Source organism: Polyergus mexicanus, unplaced genomic scaffold, assembly GCF_030449975.1.
Source record: "Polyergus mexicanus isolate NDT 795.1 unplaced genomic scaffold, iyPolMexi1.0 SCAF_11, whole genome shotgun sequence".
NCBI classification, from domain to species: Eukaryota; Metazoa; Arthropoda; class Insecta; order Hymenoptera; family Formicidae; genus Polyergus; species Polyergus mexicanus.
The window spans coordinates 6,090,068-6,096,772 of NW_027223331.1; the positions used below are offsets into that span (position 1 = coordinate 6,090,068).

At 56.2% G+C, this 6,705-nt stretch overlaps 1 non-coding gene across 1 annotated transcript; it reads right to left on the reverse strand.

Moving 5' to 3' along the window:
* Positions 1–5,165: 5,165 nt before the first annotated feature.
* Positions 5,166–5,320, reverse strand: LOC138937970 (5.8S ribosomal RNA). The gene has a single exon (XR_011447618.1). It is a non-coding gene; the product is annotated as a 5.8S ribosomal RNA (ribosomal RNA).
* Positions 5,321–6,705: the final 1,385 nt, after the last annotated feature.

The window sequence follows — 6,705 nt, forward strand, 5'->3', positions numbered from 1 at the left end:
TGGAATTGCTCTAAAGAGTCGTGGTGATATTCCATCTGGTCCAGCCGCGGATGCACGTTGAACTCGTCCCCATTTCAGGTCGTTTTCTATAATTGGTCGCCAAATTTCTTCGACGTTTCTTTCACCTCTTGAAGGTGGTTTTGCATTTGAGTGTGTGGTCATTATCTCAGACCAGTATGGCTCCATTACTTGCCTAGGAGGATGTGCGACAGAGTCCAGATCTTCGAGGATAGATGTGATGCATCTTTTGCGGTTTTTCTTCCACGTCTGCTGGGTTATGGCAAATTGTCGTCTTCTTGCGTGCCTCTTACTTAGATCTGATACCTGGCACGCCTTCGGCGGTCCTCGTAATCTCTTAGCAGGAGGTGGGAACACCTCTCTCAAATAGAGCGCTAGCTTTTGTAGGGTAGGTGTTTTTCCCTGTGATCTTGCTTCTAGTGCAATTTTATGTAGGCGGATGGCCTGGAAGTTCTGATTCCTTGGTTCTGGTAGAGATTCCAGAAAAGTTAGGAACGCCTCTTCCGAAGGATCTTCTGTGTCTTCGTCTTGTTGGTCAAGAGTTTCTTGTGATCCCTCTCTTTCCTGCTGGAGTGCTTTCAACATCTCTTTGTAATCCAGCCTTTTCCTTCTACCTTTAATCGCTTCGAGAGAGCGGTGGGGAAAGGATTTGTGAAGCTCTTGGTTTATGAATCGTGGTGGATGATCCTTATTAATGAGTTCTACTTCTTTTCTGGCCAGCATCGCAACCTCTTCGGATGACCATCTTGATTTGTCCGCTGGTACATGTAGTTGTGTATCGTACCAATCCTTGTGAGCTCTCTGGTGGTGGACACCTCTTCCTCGGTTGGTTGGAAAGCTTCTGTTGCATCCCGGAAATTCACATCTGTATTCGGAAGGCCCCGGCCGTGGGGAGGTAGCTGGTGTGAGGAGGCCAGAGGGCCCCCCACTGTCATCCGAGGCTTGGTTTCTTCTTGTTTCTGGGCCAACTAATACGAACCGAAGGGGCTGGCAACCCCAGGGGCCCGGTTGCGCCGGTTTCCCTCTTTCCCTGCACTCCGTCAGCAGGAGGCAGGGGGCGAATCCCCCATTAGGAGGAGAAACCGACTTGATGGCACAATCCGAAAAAATCCCAGATTATGCCACCCAGTAGAGCCATTGACCTTCTACCAGAATCGACACAGAGAGCCCCAGAAAAAACCGCCAGAATTTTTGGTCCTAGACGGGATCGAACCCGGGATCCTCAGCATACGAAACCAGCATCCAGTCTCTGACTCCACCGACTCGCCTTCCACCGACTCGCCTTCCACCGACTCGCCATAGTTACTCCCGCCGTTTACCCGCGCTTGCTTGAATTTCTTCACGTTGACATTCAGAGCACTGGGCAGAAATCACATTGCGTCAACACCCGCGAGGGCCATCGCAATGCTTTGTTTTAATTAGACAGTCGGATTCCCCTAGTCCGTGCCAGTTCTGAGCTGAGCGTTGAATGGCGGCCGAAGAGGACGACCACGACGGCTCGCGCCGCCACGGAAGCCTCGCAGCAAGGAAGATCCGCGGGAGGCCAAGGCACGGGACCGAGCTCGGATCCCGGGACCGGCGCGAGAACGCCGACCGTTCACCTCGCCCAGGCCCGGCACGTCAGCCAGACCCGCTTCCCGACCAAGCCCGACACGCCCCGCTCCTCAGAGCCAATCCTTATTCCGAAGTTACGGATCCAATTTGCCGACTTCCCTTACCTACATTATTCTATCGACTAGAGGCTCTTTACCTTGGAGACCTGCTGCGGATATGGGTACGAACCGGCGCGACACCTCCACGTGGCCCTCTCCTGGATTTTCAAGGTCCGAGGGGAAGATCCGGACACCGCCGCAACTGCGGTGCTCTTCGCGTTCCAAACCCTATCTCCCTGCTAGAGGTTTCCAGGGAACTCGAACGCTTATACAGAAAAGAAAACTCTTCCCGGATCTCCCGACGGCGTCTCCAGGTCATTTTGGGTTACCCCGACGAACACTCTTACGAGGGCCCGAATTGTATGCGGTTCCGCTGCCGGGTTCCGGAATAGGAACCGGATTCCCTTTCGCCCGACGGGCGTGTGTCTTTATATACATCATCATCATCATCAAAACGTCGCTCGCCAGCGGCAACGGAACGCGCGCGTAAAGCGACGTTCGTGCGCGACTCGCTCGGTTCTGCTGTTTTGTTGCTGTGTTTCTTCGACACTCGAGTATATTGTACGCCGTCATTGACATAGGATTTCTCCTAGGGCTTAGGATCGACTGACTCGTGTGCAACGGCTGTTCACACGAAACCCTTCTCCACGTCAGTCCTCCAGGGCCTCGCTGGAGTATTTGCTACTACCACCAAGATCTGCACCGACGGCGGCTCCAGGCAGGCTCGCGCCCAGACCCTTCTGCGCTCACCGTCGCGACCCTCCTACTCGTCAGGGCTTCGTGACGACGCGAGAGACCTTGCGACACCGTACCAACAAGACACGACGCGCCCGGCGCTCCCGTTGCCGCCCCACTTGCCGCTGACGGCAGAGTATAGGCTCGACGCTTCAGCGCCATCCATTTTCAGGGCTAGTTGCTTCGGCAGGTGAGTTGTTACACACTCCTTAGCGGATTCCGACTTCCATGGCCACCGTCCTGCTGTCTTAAGCAACCAACGCCTTTCATGGTGTCCCATGAGCGTCGAGTTGGGCGCCTTAACTCTGCGTTTGGTTCATCCCACAGCGCCAGTTCTGCTTACCAAAAATGGCCCACTTGGCACTCTGATCCGAGATGCTCGTGGCTTCATAATTCAAGAAAGCCAGAGATCTCACCCATTTAAAGTTTGAGAATAGGTTGAGGTCGTTTCGGCCCCAAGGCCTCTAATCATTCGCTTTACCAGATGAGACTCGTTCGCGTTCCGTGGGGAACGGTCGAGTGCCAGCTATCCTGAGGGAAACTTCGGAGGGAACCAGCTACTAGATGGTTCGATTAGTCTTTCGCCCCTATACCCAGTTCCGACGATCGATTTGCACGTCAGAATCGCTACGGACCTCCATCAGGGTTTCCCCTGACTTCGTCCTGACCAGGCATAGTTCACCATCTTTCGGGTCCCAACGTGTACGCTCTGGGTGCGCCTCTTCTCGCGATGAGAACGAGACGCCCAGGGAGTGCGAGGCCGCATCGCGACGCGACCCATCCTCCCTCGATCGACGGCCAGGGTCGATCTTCACTTTCATTACGCCTTTAGGTCTCGCGACAAGTCCCAATGACTCGCGTACATGTTAGACTCCTTGGTCCGTGTTTCAAGACGGGTCCTAAGAGTACCCAAAGCAGTAGCGTCGCCGACCGGTATAGATCCCCCTCGATTCCCACAAGGGAATAAGAGGGACGTTCGACAGGCCTGTCGAAGGTGAACCGTACTTCAACCAACAGCGGGCCAGGACCGGGGACGGCGCAAAGTCCGTAACCTCCGAGTACCGTGGCGCGCGCTTGCGACGGCCTCGACGCACCGTAAATAGTGCGGCCTGATACCTTGCGCGTACCGCCGAGCAGCCGGCCGGGCGACCGGGGGTTTGTCGCGTGCCGTTTTACCGGCGACGCGACAGTCACCGCACCCGGACCGTAGACCGACACCCAGCGGGTCGCGACGTTCTACTTGGGGAGAAGTGCACGACGACGAGCGCCGGACATCGACGCACGGTAGCGTGCCCGCGCGAGAGCCGCGAGGACTCCGCGGGACATCGCCCACCGACGCGAAGCCAGCGCCGCTGACGATGAATCTCCCCGTTCGATCTTTTGGGTTTCTTAGGTTTACCCCTGAACGGTTTCACGTACTCTTGAACTCTCTCTTCAAAGTTCTTTTCAACTTTCCCTCACGGTACTTGTTCGCTATCGGTCTCGTGGTCGTATTTAGCCTTAGATGGAGTTTACCACCCACTTAGAGCTGCACTCTCAAGCAACCCGACTCTAAGGAGAGATCCTCCCGAGACGCGCACCGGTCGCTACGGGCCTGGCACCCTCTACGGGTAAGTGGCCCCATTCAAGATGGACTTGGACGCGACGCGACACCTCGGGATAAGCGGATCCTCCCAAACACCACATTTCCCTGCGGCGGAACCGCGGGATTCGGTGCTGGGCTCTTTCCTGTTCGCTCGCCGCTACTAAGGAAATCCTAGTTAGTTTCTTTTCCTCCGCTTAATAATATGCTTAAATTCAGCGGGTAATCTCGCCTGCTCTGAGGTCGTCAAAGAGTTTAGTTTTCGATAACCGTGGCCGCGCCGCCTCCTCCGCCGGCTCTTTTCTCACTTAGAGAGCGAGCGTCGGGAGAGCGGCAGCGCCGGCACAGCGGCTTCGCATTGTACTCGGAGGAGTGGCGAGGAGACGTGTTGTTTGTGACAACGATTCTTCCACGCGCGGCTCGCAGCCGCTAATAGGAGGAAATGTAAGCCGATCGAATCTCGTTCGAGTTGTCTGCTTGCAAACAACGAATAAGATCGGCGCGGATCGCGTCATCTTCGATCGCCGGGGACGCGAGATACATTGCGAGCGAGTGTGCGCGTACACGTACATCTCTATCACCCACATCCTTCAAATTTTCTCTCCGCATATCGTGTGTTATGCACGGATATGGGATACGACGGGGCGAATCGGATTCGACGAGTACACGACGACGCGTGCCGGTCCCCTATATTCGTTTTCGAGAATTTCGTGGACTCGGACAAGCGGTCGGCTCGCGATTCACCCGCGTTAAGGAGGGCTCTCTCGCTCTTTTCTCTCCGCGTACCGCCGGGCGACGACGCGCCGCGGTTCTCTCCTACCGTTTGCGCGGAAGGTGGCGCGCACCAAGACTCGCGCGTAAGAGGCGCGAGCGCGCGCTGGCGCACCGGGAGACCGCGAGAGGGATAACGCAACGTGTGTGCGCGTGTCTTCTACTCCCTCTCTCCTTCGACAGTTTCCGGGCGCGCGCGCGCAGGCTCCCTATCTTTACTTACTGCGTGTGTGCGTACGCTGCTCTCACTCTTCCTTTTCCTCGGTGTTATTTCAGACGACGCCAAGGGGCCGCCTCTCGGGACGGCTCGTCTCGGGCGAACGTCCAACTATCGCTCGTACACCGTTTGCGCGAACGGGCACGGTGGCCCGGCGCGCAAAGGCGCAAGCAGTTTCGAGGTACTAAAACGACCCTCAGCCAGGCGTGGTCCGGGAATTGTATCCGTGGACCGCAATGTGCGTTCGAAATGTCGATGTTCATGTGTCCTGCAGTTCACAAGTTGACGCGCAATTAGCTGCGTTCTTCATCGACCCACGAGCCAAGTGATCCACCGTTCAGGGTAATCGTTTTGCAATTCTTGCGTTCAACGAACGCTTCGTTCATCCATCTTAGTCTCCTCTCCGAAGAGAGAGAGATAAAATCGTTGGCCCTCCGATCAGCCTGGCCGCGCGCGTCCGAGCACGCGCGCGGACCGCCGCCACCGCTGGGGAGGCTACGGCACAAAAGTTGTTTCGCGATCGGAGCGTCTCATCCCCGTATATATAATATAATAATATATATATTTGGAAGAGCCGGGGCGGAATGTTCTTTGAAGAAACCGTCGGACTTGATCGGGTGTGATCCGTCCTCTCGCCCGTTCGTCCGATAGCCGCGCGCTCGCGTACAAACACGCTGACCGCTGCCCCGGTGCGGGGAGGGGCGCGTTCACGAGCGTTGCGGACGCACGGACGGGCGTAGGTTACCACCGGTACGCGCTAACGCCGGATCGTAACTCTGCGCTTGGCAAGAGCGCGATCGGGAAAGCGTCTTCTGCTCCGAATCGCATTCATGTAATTTCGCAATTTGCGCAACGAGCCTCAACGGGTCGCGCGCGACGCGACGCGACGCCGGTTGCGGCTACGAAGCTTAAGGAGAGAGTCTCGGATAATCCTCTCCTCCTCCATCCCGCTCGCACGACGCCGACCGCACCGAAAAAGGCCGACGGCGCTCTGCTGCTGGCTTCCCGTATCTGTTTTCTTTGTCCATTCAGTCGCCGACTGCTGCGAGCGCGCGTCCAAAAGACTCGAGACGCAGAGCAGGACCTCCGGAACGTTAATGATCCTTCCGCAGGTTCACCTACGGAAACCTTGTTACGACTTTTACTTCCTCTAAATGATCAAGTTTGGTCATCTTCCCGGCAACATCGGCAATGCCGAGACATTGCCGCGCACCAGTCCGAAGACCTCACTAAATCATTCAATCGGTAGTAGCGACGGGCGGTGTGTACAAAGGGCAGGGACGTAATCAACGCGAGCTTATGACTCGCGCTTACTGGGAATTCCTCGTTCATGGGGAACAATTGCAAGCCCCAATCCCTAGCACGAAGGAGGTTCAGCGGGTTACCCGGGCCTTTCGGCCAGGGAACACACGCTGATTCCTTCAGTGTAGCGCGCGTGCGGCCCAGAACATCTAAGGGCATCACAGACCTGTTATTGCTCAATCTCGTGCGGCTAGAAGCCGCCTGTCCCTCTAAGAAGATTTGTTTGTACGTTGGTAGTAAAAACCCGCCAGCCGAAGCCGGGGGCCTTCGCGATACCATAAGGTACGCCTATTTAGCAGGCTAGAGTCTCGTTCGTTATCGGAATTAACCAGACAAATCGCTCCACCAACTAAGAACGGCCATGCACCACCACCCACCGAATCAAGAAAGAGCTATCAATCTGTCAATCCTTCCGGTGTCTGGGCCTG